This window comes from Humulus lupulus, chromosome 4 (genome assembly GCF_963169125.1).
Source record: "Humulus lupulus chromosome 4, drHumLupu1.1, whole genome shotgun sequence".
Classification (NCBI taxonomy): domain Eukaryota; kingdom Viridiplantae; phylum Streptophyta; class Magnoliopsida; order Rosales; family Cannabaceae; genus Humulus; species Humulus lupulus.
Window position 1 is genome coordinate 216,399,685 of NC_084796.1, and position 16,091 is coordinate 216,415,775.

Below are 16,091 nucleotides of genomic sequence, written 5' to 3' on the forward strand. Positions count from 1 at the left end.
TGTAAAACCTAAATCATCAACCTTTACTTCCTTGTCACTTTTCACCCAATCACACAGGAAGACTGGCATTCTAGTTGTAATATAATCTAATTCTCAAATCTCTTGGATTACTCCATAAAATGTCATATCACACTCTAGAGGAATTTTGTCCTTTGAAATAGAGATTTGCATAGTTTTTGCTACAATACATACTCCACTATTATGTGTGGTTCTTACATTATCTCGTTAAAAATTATTGAATTGAGTACCATTTATGATGTATGATGGGTACTTAAACGCATTCAGAGAAGGACCACGGAAAATCCACTTAACTATGTCTGACACATGACTTGATGTTTTAGTCACTTCAATTGCAACCTTTGTTAAAAAGAAAAAAAGAAATAAAAATTAATGACATGTCATGCAATCAAAACAAAAGATATAAATTATTCACCCAAATCAATACCTTGTTCTTTAACCAAGTACTAAATGTACAATAGTGTTCATCGTAGATCCATTTTTTTGTTTTTGACTTAGATGGATATTGTTTTCGAATCCAAATGAAATGATCCCTTCAGAAATGTATACAAAATTAGTATGAATCAATACAAATATCAATACAATGTTTTAATATCAACTATCAAAGATAACTTACTCGATGTAAGGTTGAATCTTATCAATGTTTTGCAATAAAAGACAATGTGCTTCGTGTCTTTCATCTAATAGATTGATCGCCCATGCTTGTCACACCATGCAAATATTCTAAACAAAATTCAATGGCTTCTTCTACAATATAACATTCAACAATACATCCTATGGGTCTACTTATATTTCTAACATAACTCTTAAGAATATTCATGTATCACTCAAAGGGATACATCCATCTTAGGTAAACAGGTTTGCATAGTTTAATCTCTCTAACCAAATGAATTGTAAAATGCACTATTATGTCAAAAAAAGGTTGGAAGAATCGGTCCATGTAACACAAGATTATAGCAATCTCCACTTGTAAGTTTTCCAACATTGACACATCAATCATCTTACAACACAAATACTTGAAAAACAAACACATCATGTGATTATCTCTCTATTCTTTTTAGGTAGCACACCACGAATAGCCACTAGTAGAATCTGTTGGAATAGGACATGGCAATCATGAGATTTCATGCTGACCAAATTCAAATTCTTCATATCCACCAACGTTCTTAAGTTTGAAGAAGACCCGTCTGGAACTTTAATATTGTATAAACAACCACAAAGTTATATTCTCTCATCCTTAGTGAGTGTGTAACAATCTGCTGGTAAAAAAGCTCTCTTAGGGCCAACTTTTGTATGTAGCTTTCTTTGCAAGCCCATTGTAGCCAATTTTTTCCGAGCTTTAATGTCATCCTTACTTTTACTATGAATATTTAACAAAGTTCCTATTAAACAATCACACATATTTTTCTCGATGTGCATAACATCTAAATTATGTCGCAAAAGTGTTCCCAATATTCAAGCTCAAAGAAAATTGATTTTTTTCTTCCAAGGACATGTAGACTCATCTGGAATAGTCATACGAACTTCAGTCTTATCCTTGCCAACATCCTTTCCACGACCCATCCTCTTTTTAATTGATAATTAGTAAGCTTTCCTACCTTAAACTGAATTGCAGATACTTTATTAAGTACTTGATTCCCAGTCAGAGGTTCAGGAGCCAAACCAAACTCTTGATCACTAGTGAATGCATTTTTCCAAGTTCTAAATAATGTCTCCAGGGCAAGAATTTTCTATATCCCATATAGCACACATTGCGGGAATGTTTCAAATATTGAGAAAAAGTATTCTCCTCACAAATAGGACAAGCTTTGTATCCTTTTACATTGTAACCAGATAAATTTCCATAAGCGGAGAAGTCGTTGATTTTCTATAACAACACCGCTCGAAGGGTAAACTCTTCTTTTCGGTATGTGTCATAAGCCTTAACCCCTTTATTCCATAATGTTTTCAAGTCATCAATTAGGGGAGCTAAGTAGAGGTCAATATCATTACCAGGTTGTTTAGCTCCTGATATCAGCAAGGTCAATAAGGTAAACTTCCTCTTCATACATAGCCATGGCGGTAAATTTATATAACTAGTACTTAGTACTGATAGAAGTATGAGGATTAATTTCATTTGTAGAAAGAGCCAGTTGAATATTTGAAGGTTTATTGGAAAATGAAGACCATTCAAAATCCACTGTCTTCTACGTTGGTGAGTTAGCAGGATGTCTAAGTCTACCATCGTTTATTCTCTCATTCGATTGCCAAGTCAAATTCTTAGCATGATCAACATTTCGATAAAACCAAATGAAATGAGGAATTGGTAAAATATGCCACAAAACTTTTGCTAGTACTCCTTTCTTAACTTTCTCATAATTCTTTTTCTTTTGCCATCTGGACACACCACAAGTAGGACACAAATTCACATTTACAAGGCTATTCCAATATAATACGCAATCATTAGGCAAAGCATGTATTTTTTCATATTGCAATCCTAATGAGCACATAGTTTTCTTAGCCTCATAAAATGACCCGGGCATCTCCTTTTTTCAGGCAATAAATCTTTCAAGAAAACTAACAATTCTGTGAAACTTTCATCACTCCATCCATTGGCTTTAATGTTGTACAATCTAAGAATGGCTGACAACTTTGTAAATAAAATAAAAATACAAAAGAAAACTAAGTACAAAAAAATCTACAGAAAATTTGACAGCATGTCCCCTAATTTGCTAGCCTAGCCATCTGTCACAATCAACACCATCAATTCAAACAAATCAAACAACACACAGGTTTTCATCCATATATCACCGCAACACATAGAATTCTCAAAACCTACTTCACTAATACATCCAAGTTTTCAACCTTTTGTTATCACCGCAGCATAAAGAATTCTTAGAACCTACTTCAATGTGGATGAATATCTAAGATATTCAAACTCCACTAAAGTTATACAGTTATTCAAAATTGTAAAAGATTGAATTTTTTTTAAATAAATCAAATAAAACATACCTCTTGCAATTTGTTACCAATCCAATGCTTTAAGACCAATCAAAATATTAACATAAACATTATTATCAACGCTATAAAAAAATGTTAGATGTATGTTCCATATCACACGAGGAATTTTAATTTCTTGTAATAGCAGTTCATTTAACACAAGTCTAACACTCTTGTTGTTACACCAAGTCATGTTATTGCCTCCAAAATGGTCATTTAAGTCATACCAAATTGTCCTATATAGTCTATTTCACGCATGTTTAGTTGTACACTCTTAAAGGCTGAGAGAGTTCAAAAACAAAAAGAAAACCAACACATACAGCAACAGACTTAAAATTTAACATAATTTTATAAACTATCGGCTATAGGCAAGGGACAAATTCTTCTACTACTTCCCATATATGTTTTCATCATCATTACTATACTAGACCACCATTACTAAGCTACCTTGTAATAAGTTAAATCTTGTTATTATTAATGTGAGTTCTATTCGTATGCATTTCTAATATATATATATTTATATATATGCATATACATATAGATAGCAAGGAATATCAAAATATAAAGACAAGAATAAGGAATATAACAAAGAAAATCACGCCTAAGTTTTTGTAATATCTAGATTTATATATTTCCATATGTATACTCAGTAACTATGTATAAAGATAAATTATAATTATATAATATTGCTACACTAATAGTTTTGATTAAACAAAGCTTTCAAATGTGTACGTAAGCAAGAATGGAATAATATATATTATAAATGTCCACACATGAATGAATAAAAGATTTTTAAATATATAATATTTTCAAGCAAAAGATAAACGGTGTGCATAGTTAGTCATGTGACCCAACAATATATATAATATAGTTAAGTCATGTAGCTAACACTTATTTTTTTGTCGACTAATGTCATATTTCAATGAGAAAACAAAACTAAAAACAAACAAAAAAATTTAGATTAAAAATATATTATTCCATACTATCCAAAGACAAAAGGAGAATAAAATATGAAGAATCATCCTTTCATGTATCATCATAATTAAACCAACTCCATAAAAAAAAAAACTCATAATATAACTGTATATTGTAATTAGTTGAAAAAAAGACAAAGAAATATCCTCAATCAATTACTATCTGTTATAACTTTAGATTGTAATATACATAAAGATTTAAGGAGTTTGAAACAAAGAGACCTATCTAATATATATAATTACTCTAATTTTTGGATTTTTAGTAATAGAAACTCAACAATTGACAAAAATTTCATATAACATAAACATAATCAAATAAAAGACTTACTCACTCAATATTAGAAAATAAGACAGACTTCAATTTGAATTTAGGAATTTGAAATTTATCCAAACCCTACACAAATACACAAATTAAAATTCAAGAAAAATCAATATATTTTAGAGAAAGCATTTACATATTTACTAAATAAAAGCCATTATTTATAAAAAAAAAATGAAGAAATAAAGAACTATACATAGCTAAATAGATGTTGCACTGCTAAACTATCGTCGCTTCCTTTTCTTCCCTTTGCAGCAGCCGCCGTCGCCGAGAAATCCAGGAGCAGGTAGCGCTATCGCTGAGAACTCCAGGTGCATTCGCCTTCGCCGAGAACCCCAGGTGATGGTGCGAGTCTTCTCCTCCATTTGCACATTCCCTCCGTCGCCGACCACTCTGTCGTCATGACCTCTCTTCCCCACCCCCTCCCCCCCCCCCCCCCCCCCAAATTCAAAACCAATAACCTTTTTCCCCCATTTGATTTAATATTTTCTAGGGCACACTATGGGAGCCCTAAATACTCTTTTAGGACACCCAAAGTGAGACCTTAAAAGTGACCATTGAAATCCACTCTTAAATTATCTCCTCAAGCTTTTTTAGGACCCACATATTTTATTAGGACACTCATTGCATGTCCTAAAATATATTATTAAGAACTCTCAGTGAGTGTCCTAAAAACTCCATAAATATTTTTTAGAATTTGCATTTAGGTGTGTCTTAAAAAGGTGACTCGTAAAGGGTATTTTGTACTAGTGCTACTACCATCTCTCTCATTTTTACTCTCCATCCTTCCTTTTCTCCATTCATCCACTACGACAATATAAGGGTTTTATGACTTTTTTTTTACAGACATTTAAAGTTTACAATGTCTCCCGCTGGGGGAGAAATCGTAAGTGGGGCATTGTAGGTGTACATCCCATGCCATTGGGAGAGGTGAAAGACATCCCACGTCTTCCAGTGGGAGACGTTGAAAGGTGTCCAAAAGCGTGGACTTTCAATGTCTTCCACTGGGAGACGTGGGATGTCTCTCACCTCTCTCAATGGAAGACATTGGAAGTCCCTAGGAGACTTTTCAATGTCTCTCCACTACTACAAAAAAGGGCAATTGTGTCAGTCAAATGCGTCAGTCAACGCAGTTGACCAAAAATTAGCATTTTTGACAGTTGGGCACTGCCACAAATGAGGGGGCAATTGCGTCATTTCGTACATTGACGCTGTTTAATTGGGTTGTTTCCGTCAGTGGCCCACTGATACAAACGGGCCATTACCGTCAGTGGGGCATTGACGCAAACGACCCTATTGCAAAATAAAATAGCCATTCGTCCCCAACAACCCCATTTTCCCTAAACTTTCAAAAACGAAAAAGCAAGAAACCAGCGGCGCCATTTTTTACTTTTACTCTATTTGGTACGTTTTTATCCATTTTTTTCAATGTTAATGTAAAAATAATTATTTATATATGTTTATGAAACTTATATATAGTTTTTTTGGAATTTTTTTGTATAGATTTTGTATTTTTGAAGATTATTGTTTGAAAACCCATAAACTTTCTTCGTTTTTTGGGGTTTTCTACTTCAAGAACCCACATTGCTCAATTACCACAAGTAAGTGCAATTTTATTAATTTTTATGATTTAAATTTAATTTGTGATTTTTTTTTATAAATTGACTTAAATTTGGATTTTTTAATTTTTGGATAGTTTTATATTAATGATTATGTAATTGTTTTAGGTTTAAACTTTTCATTTTAATATTTTATTTTTTTAGAATTTTTTATTATAATTTTTTTATTATTTATTAACTTTTTTTAAAATTTAATTTAATTTCGAATTTACTTATGTAAATGAGTATATATATAGTAATGTATATATTTTGTATAAGTTTCATTTTATTAATTGTTTAGTTTGATTATTATTAGTAAATTTTTGTTTATATTTTGTTAACTTTTTAAATTTTAGGTTTAATTGGTTAAATATGTATATATTAAAATTGTTTGTTTTTTTAAGTTATATTTTATTATTTATTTAGTTAGGATATTTATAGTCGATTTTTCATTATATGATTTGTTAACTTTAAAAAAAAAAAAATTCTTTCGGGTTTAAGTATATAAATGAGTACATATAACAAATTATTTGTTTTCTTTAAGCACTTTATTGTTTATTTAGTTACAATATATCTTTAATATATTTTTCTTTATATTTTGTTAACTTTTTTATTATTTTTTTGTTTATTGTTATATTTGAGTAGGTATTTTGTTGATAACTTTATTGGTGAGATCAAGCTTTGGAGGATTTTATATTAGAGGTAATATTTTAAACCTTAATGTATAATTAAGATATTGAACTTAATGGAATGTACGAATTATAAAATAGTGGAGATATGTTCTGGAACTGTGTGCTGCGGTGATATAAGGCTGTAATTATGCATGTTTGATTGATTAATTGGTTTGTTGTATTTATGTGATGAATATAGGTTTATTTAAATTTTGGGAAATATGATAGAAATAGGGGAAATGCTGCCCAATTTTTTGTAAGATTTAGTAATTTAAGAATTATGCATGTTTGATTGATTAATTGGTTTGTTGTATTTATGTGATGAATATAGGTTTATTTAAATTTTGGGAAATATGATAGAAATAGGAGAAATGTTGTCCAATTTTTTTTAAGATTTAGTAATTTGGGAATTATGCATGTTTGATTGATTAATTGGGTTGTTTTATTTATGTGATGAATATAGGTTTATTTAAATTTTGGGAAATATGATAGAAATAGGGGAAATGCAGCCCAATTTTTTTTAAGATTTAGTAATTTGAGAATTATGCATGTTTGATTGATTAGTTGGATATTTTTGTGTATACCATGTGCTGTATAAATGCACATTTTAAATTTGGGAAATGTGATAGAAATAGGGGAAATGCTACCCAATTTTTTTTGGACATATTGTTTCCTTTATTTACTTGTCAATTAAGTAATCCACGAACTTAATTGTTAATGTTTCTTGCTTTGTTTGTTTGTTTTTTCTGTGTGAAGTTTGACAATGGATAGAGATTGGATGTCAGCGGATAGGTTATCCATGAAATATAGGAATGGAGTTGAGTTTTTCTTGGAATTTTGTGCAAGAAATACTCAATCTCCTAATAGTATTCCTTGTCCATGTGTTAAGTTTGGTAACGTTGTGAGGATGCCAATTTTTAAAATAAAAGACCACTTATTTAGGAATGGAATAGACAAAAGTTATAAAGTATGGTTTTTGCACGGAGAAAGAATGAAAGTCACTGATGAGGGACCATCTAAGAATAATAAGTATTTTGAAGTGGATTACGAAGTTGATGATATTGCATAAATGATTGATGATGCACAATATGAATCACATGTGGATCCAATTATATTTCAGTCAATCTTAGAAGATGCTGAGAAACTTATTTTTCCTAATTGTACAAGGGTTACTAAATTATCAGCACTGCTTAGGTTGTATAACTTAAAATCCAAACATGGGTGGAGTGATAAGGGAATGACAGAGTTGATAACATTTTTAGGAGAATTATTACCTGAAGGTAATAAAATGTCGTCTTCATTTTATGAAGCAAAAAGACATTGCGTTCGTTAGGCATGCAGTATGAAAAAATACATGCTTGTCCTAACGATTGCATCTTATATCGAAAGAGATTTGTTGATGCAATTGCAAGTCTGACATGTGGCGAGTCTAGATGGAAAAAGAAAAAAAATTCAAATGCAGTTAGAATAGGTGTCCCTGCAAATGTTTTATGGTGTCTACCACCGATACCTCGTTTGGTTAGGTTGTACCAAAATGATGATCATGCTAAAAATTGAATTTGGCATGCTAAAGATAGAGTAAAGGATGGCAAGCTAAGACATCCAGCTGACTCGCCAGCTTGGAAAACTATAGATGTTAAATGGCCAGAATTTTGCAATGAACCGAGGAATATTCGTTTGGGTCTTTCTGTTGACGGAATTAATCCACACAATTCCCTTAGTAGTAAATATAGTTGTAGGCCCGTAATGTTAGTCATCTATAATCTTCCACGATGGTTGTGTATGAATAAGAAGTTTACCATGTTGACCTCGTTGATATCTGGTCCTAAACAACCTGGAAATGATATTGATGTATACCTAGCTCCTATAATTGATGATTTGAGCACATTGTGGTATGTGGGGGTTAATGCTTACGATGCTTATAAGAAAGAAAATTTTAATCTTAAAGTAGTGTTGTTGTTGACTATTAATTATTTTCCAGCCATAGGTAATCTTTCTGGATTTAGTGTGAAAGGGTACAAGGCATGTCCCATTTGTGAAGAAGGGTCTCATTCTGAATATTTAAAACATTCTAGAAAGATTTGTTATATGGGACACCGAAAGTTCTTATCCGAAAAACATAAATTCTGAAGTTTGACAGATGTCTTTAATGGTAAACCTGAATTTGGAAAGGCTCCTCCACCTTTACTTGGAGGACAACTGTTAACAAAGTTGAACAAAGTCCAATGCAAGTTCAATAAACCTAGAAATTTTATAAATAAGAGAAAAAATATTAGACGTGAAAAAACAAAGGAGATTGTAGATGGTACGACAGGTTGTTGGAAGAAGAAATCTATTTTTTTTAACTTGAGTATTGGGAGCATTTGGTTTTGCAGCACAACCTGGGTGTAATGCACATTGAGAAAAACGTGTCGGATAGCTTAATTAGTACATTGCTGAATATTCCTTGTCGGAGTAAGGATGGAATTGAAGCTCGGTTGGATTTAAAAGTAATGGGTATATGCAGTAAGTTACAACCGGAAGTTGGTGAGAGACGAACCTATTTACCACTTGTGTGTTATACCATGTCTAAAGAAGAAAAATGAATTGTATGTCATTCTTTGTCGAATGTGAAAGTACCGGAAGGTTATTCTTCAAATATTTCTTCTCTGGTAGATATGAAAATTTTGAATTTAGTTGGAATGAAGTCTCATGACGATCATACACTACTTGAACATCTTATATCGGTAGCTATCCGTTCTGTGTTACCCAAAACAATTCGATATGCAATTACCAAACTATGCTTTTTCTTTAAATCTATTTGTTGTAAAGTGGTAGATGTGTCGAAGTTGGACAATTTTCAAAAAAATATTGTGATAACTATGTGTGAGTTGGAGCAGAATTTCCCACCTTCATTTTTTGATATAATGGTTCATTTAATAGTTCATTTGGTGAGAGAAGTACAATTGTGTGGACCAGTATACTTGAGATGGATGTACCCATTTGAAGGGTATATGAATTTTTTAAAAAGTTATGTTAGAAATAGAAGTAGACCTGAGGGTTGCATAGTTGAATCCTATATCGTTGAAGAAGCAATGGAGTTCTACTTAGAATACTTATCAGGTGTTGCGAGCATTGGACTATGTTTTTCTAAAATTGAGTTTGAAATAAGTAAAGGTGTTAGAGGTGGTGTTGTTTCTGAAGTAAATAAATCTGATAGAGATGAAGCACATCGCCTAGTCTTACAAAATATTGATGATGTTCAACCATACATCGAGTAAGTTCCCATACATATGCATGGTCAATCTTATTTTTCTCTTTCATTATATTGGAAATGAATTTTGTTTGTTGATATAAATGATATTTCTTGAAGAGAACATTTCAATTGGACCAAGACTACTTATCCTAATAAGTCTCGAAATAAAAAATGGGTACAAGATGAACATTATCGAAATTTCGGCACTTGGTTCGAGAATGAGGTAAAATACTTGTGTTGTTTTTGTTTGACTGTTATTGTATTTTAGCTTGTTAGAATTTAATATAATTTGTTTTATTTTATTGTATTCTAGGTTCTGATTAACACCATAAACAAAGTTTCTGAAACACTAAAATGGATAGCACGAGGTCCTTCAATGAGTGTAATTAAATATCAATGCTATTATATTCACGGTATTCAATTCAACACCATAATACGTGATAATATTAGAAAGACACAAAATAGTGGTGTTACCATTATCGCCCAGACTTTTCAAATATAGTTCAAAAGATAAAAATTCCATAAATTGTGATATGACATTTTATGGGGTGATCAAAGAAATTTGAGAACTAGATCATGTGACAATTCGAATTCCTGTCTTCTTGTGTGATTGGGTGAAAAGTGATAATGGGGTCAAAACAGATGACTTAGGATTCACACTGGTGGACTTAAACCGAATAGGACATAAATCTGACCGCTTTATAATGGCATCACAAGCCAAGCAAGTATTTTATGTGAGTGATCCAGTAGATGCTCAATGGTCAGTTGTCCTAACAAGTCAACCGAAAGATTATTTGATCAAAGAGTCTAGGAGCGATGACATTATACTTGAACAAGAAACATTTACAATTGATTCATCGCCTATTGATGTCACCATTGATAATGATGATGACTATATACACGAGAATGGTGAAGGGTTGTGGGTAGATAATTAAAGGTGTATATATTAATTTTATGATTTTTTTTTTATGTATTTTGTGAAGTTTATACCAGATAATATTTGTGTTTACTTAATTGCAGATTTATTGATTATGGATCCATAATATGATGAAGAGGGCGATCCATTTGTTGATGATCATGGTAATGGTTTGGAGGGGATTAATCCTACTGCACAAACAAATACACAAGATAAGAAGTATAGGGGTAAATCGAACTGTAGTGATGTATTCAAAGCAAGAAGTGAAGGTCGCAATTATGAGGTTGAGTACAATCGTTTTGGTCGAGCGATGGGAAAAGGGGGGATCAAGATGAACAGTACCATCGGTCTTCTATCACGAACAACCCTTCCTTTAGATATCGACAATTGGAAACAAATGCCAAAGGATAAAAAAGAGACTTCATGGGGTCAAATATAGGTAAGCTATAATATTAACTATTAAATTTATCATAACGAATTAATATATTGAAAAAAGTTTAATATTTTTTGGTTCGTTTGTACAGGAAACGTTCAAACTTCCAAATTCTTCTAAAACAGACGTCCTCAAAGAAGCAGGAAAAACATGGAGAAACTGGAAAACAAGACTAACAAAAGATCTTATATATGTATATAAAAATGTAGCTCCTGAGCTTCTTTCCAAGCCGCCATCAGACTACATCGAGTATTACAAACCTGAAGATTGGAAAAATTTTGTTGCAAAAAGACTAACCCCAGATTGGGAAGAGATGAGAAAACAAAAACAAGATGCTCGGGCTCAGAACAAGTATCCACATCACTCAGGGCATGGTGGTTATGCACTGGTAGAGCAACAAATGGAAGAGGAATTGGGTCATGAGTTGACTGAATATGACTGAGCTGAGATGTGGACACGGGCACAGATGAACAAGAAAGGAGAAGTTATTGATGAAGAAGCTCGAGATGTGGTGAAGAAGATTGTAAGTGTTCTTTGATTTTTTAAAATAATTGTAATGATTAATGTGTGTGTTAAATTCGAATTGATTTATTTACTATGTACATAGGCGAAATACAGGAAAAAAGTAGCAGAAGGTGAGTTGGTGGAGGAAGGTTCAAACGATATACTAACAATGGCATTAGGCACTCCAGAGCATGTGGGACGTGTTAGCGGGTCGGTGCACATGTCGCTCCCCGTCAATTTTTTCATGTCCCACCGCCAAAAAGATTCAATCACAAACAAAAAGGTGTCGAAGATGCTCGTTATAAAGACCTTGAAGAGAAATGGTGTCTATCTGAAGAAAGGGCACGTCAACAGGAGGAAAAGTTAAACCAGTTGATGGCGCATATTGCATCTTAACAGAGCAGTGCATTTGGATCATCAAATGCATCTGGTTTAGGTGTAGGAGGAACCTCAAACACACCACAAGCACCATATGCCCCTCCACCACCGACACAGACACAACATGCTCTGCCACCACCGACATGGACATTATATGCTCACCGACCACCCTCACAGCTACCATTTGCTCCTCCACCACCAACACAGGTACCATGTGCTCCCCCACCACCACAGTCAAATTTTCCTGATGAGGTAATAGTTTCTTATTAATTCATTTTTGCATATATTTGTTATAGTAAAAATAAACTAGTTTATCGAAAAGCCTAACTTATTAATTGTAAGTTGTGTCTTGGTTCGACACAAAATATAGTTGCATAGGGGGAACTTTTAAGTACCCGTTGCACAGAAATACATAGCGTTCAACTACCTCCTGGAAATTATCGTGTCAGAGTTGAGGTTGCCATTCAAGAGAACGCTAGTTTAACATATCCGCTTACAATGGAAGGTTATACATTGGTTGGACAAGCAGCCGGGTATGATGTTGGATGGCCACAACATTGGGTTCTTACTAATCAACAAACGAAAGAGCCACTTGCGCCCTCTACTCAACAACCAAGACAATCAAAGAAAATAATAGAGGAATTGACACAGGAGCCTATAGAAGTGCCTGTCACAAGAGTATTGAAGTGTTTGGTGAAGTTTATTGATAAATGGAAAGCTGACCTCGTGGTAGAAATTCCAATTGATTAAAGGTTATTTGGATTCCAAACTATCGCTCTTTTAGGGAAAGATGATATCCTCCACTTTTCCAACTATGAGATGATTGGACAGACTGAGCTAGCATTATATATGAGGTACAATGGTGTTTATAATCTTATAGTTTATTTAGTTTAACTTGAAATTTAATAGTTTATTTACTTTTTTAATTATATGTAGCTTCCTCGATGATTTGGTGCAAACGAAGGGATTGAACCACATGTACACTTTCATGCATCCCACTTTAGTGTCCACTAATGCAGGAACCAATGAAATACGTGCTAAAAATCTCTTCGATTGATTTCTACAGATAGAGCTAGAGACACAATTTCTAATTTGTCCTTGGAACAACAAGTAAGTCAAATTAATTTTATATTCATATATTTTGTTTATTTATAAATATCTTACACAAGTTTTTTTATTGTAGCTTTCATTGGATGTTAGTATTAATTCAGCCACACAGTCATTCAGTGGCTTTTTGGATCTTGCAAACTCATATTTTCGTCTGGAAATCAAGGAGATAATTATCATGTAAGTTTTTCATATTACTTAATTAATTTATTATTTTATTTCAAACTCATATATGGGTAAATATTAATATTGTGTGCAGGGTGTTGGATCAATATGATACACACCGAAGACTAAAAGAGTCAATCAATCTAAAAGTTTTTGTTCCTAAGGTAAGTAAATTATATTACTTATCGTATTCAACTTCTTGACATATTTCCATTATAATAACTTACTAAATATAATACTTAAATTTTGATAACTATGTTGTAATAGTGTCGAAACCAGACTAGGCCAACCGAGTGTGGCTTTTACATTATGAAATTTGCTAGAGAATTGATTTCACAGCCTAGATCGAAGGCCTACTTGAAAAATGAGGTATTGTTTTACTTTTTAATTTTCATTTAAACTATCGTTCATGATTTTATTTGGATGATTTCTAACTTATTATTTTAAATATTTTCTAATTAGTTTACGATTACGAGTCCATATTCGGCTGACGAAATCAACGAGATATAGGATGAGTGGACTGAATCAATTATGGCGTATCTCAATTAGCAAATGAGCAAGTTGGTGAGGAAATTTTAGTTTAAGTAGGTTTAATACTTAGAAATTTAGAACACACAAGAGTACATATATTAACTTTTGTATATGAATTACTTTTATAGTTTTGATCACAAATGTTAACTCTAGATAAATGTTTAAAAAAAATTATACTATTGTTTTTCTGTTCATATTGCTGTTTTTCTGTTCATACTACTGTTTTTCTATTTCTGGTGTTAATTTTTTTATCGAAATAGGTTAGGGAAATTGGCATAAACGTTTGCAATTTCCCTGGTTAATACTTTATGTGACAGTGCCCAACTGACGCAAAAAATACTCATTTTTAACATTTGTGGCAGTGCCCCACTGACACAAACCAAAGTGTCATTTGCGTCAGTGGGGCATTGTCACAAACTAGCATTTGTGGCAGTGCCCCACTGAAGCAAATGCCTGGCGTTTGCGTAAGTGGGGCACTGCCACAAATGCCAGATTTGTGACAGTGCCCCACTGACGCAAATGACACTCTGGTTTGCATCATGGACAATTGCGTCACATATCAAACTGATGGAAAAACTCAATTGTGGCAGTTAAAAACTGACGCAAATTGCCTTTTTTGTTGTATTGCTCATTGGGAAACGCGAGAGACGTCCCACTTCTCCCAGTGGGAGACATTCAAAAGTCTCCTATTTTTTTTTACAAAAAGAAAATTAATTAAATTAAAATTTATTTAATAATTAATTTAAACGAATTTTATTTAATAATTAATTAAACTGAAATTAATATAATTAATTGAATTAAAATTGATATAATTAATTAAAATGAAATTGCAAATCTTCATTAATGAAAATTTAGAATATTGTTTTACAAGATAAGAGATATTTGTTAGACATATGCAAAATTAACAAATATTGTACTATATATGAAGAAAGCAATAAAAAGTAATGAAACCTAATAACGAGGTTGATAACTTTTGATTATCAGTAACACATCTATCGCCCATTCTTTTCGCAACTCTTCAATTTGTGCCATTGTATACGGCGTACTTGTTAGCTGTAAAAAATATAAAGTAAAATATATTAATTAATTATTCAATTACAATTATATATATGGTTTCAAAAATAATTTGTAAACTTCAATTAATATAATACCGTTCTCAAGTAATGTCTTGGACTCACATGTTCAATCGAATCTTTCAACATCCTTATCATGTAGTATCCACATGCCACATTGTCCGGTTGGTGTGGACACTAATTACATAAAAGTATAAGTAATTAATTTGGGCAACATCCCCCCTATATTATTAACCTAACAATCTAACCATTTAATAAAATCAATCAAGCAAGCACAACATAATTTAAATTCAAGGAAAAAAATACATAATAAATACAAGAAAAAACAGTATTCATGACATCTAAAAACTGCTAACCGAAAGTATCTATAACACATCTCAAAATGCTAACGTAGCCGCTATTATTAAAAGTCCCATCTTTTTTATAGCACTTTTCAAATGTTATGTTCGACGCTATCTTAAATTATTCAATAACACATCTTTAGTTGCTATAGTATTGAATGATAACATTTTGTTAGTGATTGATTAACATTTGTAGTTTAATCTTAAACTTTTTGCATAACACTTTCCAACTGTTATGTAAAGTGTTATAAGTGATTATTTTATAACATTTATAGTTTATTTTATTATATAAACCATAACATTTTGTCACACTTATAACATATTATAGAAAATAGTCATAATTATTGTAATTGCTCCCACTAATAAGATATGTTATTTTGTAGTATGCATTTTTAATTGTCGTAAAAGGTTTTTATTATTGTATTTTGATAAAAACAAGATATATCTGATAATTGATCACAAGTGAAATATTAAATAGATCACAAAATCTAATATTAAATATATATATATATGATAAACCATGAGTATTTTTACATTTGAACATGAACTTCTTCAAACTATGATGTTGTCCACTTCAAAAGCTTTTAGTTCTAACTTAAGTTTGAAAGCATACATAATAAAGTTCTACAGTCTTGCACATCTTTTACTTCAAAAGTAAAAAACAAAATGTAAACCATGAAGCTTGCTCCACCCTCAAATTCCTCGTCCATTCCATTGTGCTCTTGTCTTTGTTGTGAGGTTGATTCGCTTAGCTACATAAGAGTTTAAATAATTAATGCGTAGACTTAGAGTTAATAGTAAACTAAAAGAGTGCAAAAAGAAAGAAAGTTAATCACCTCATTATGACTT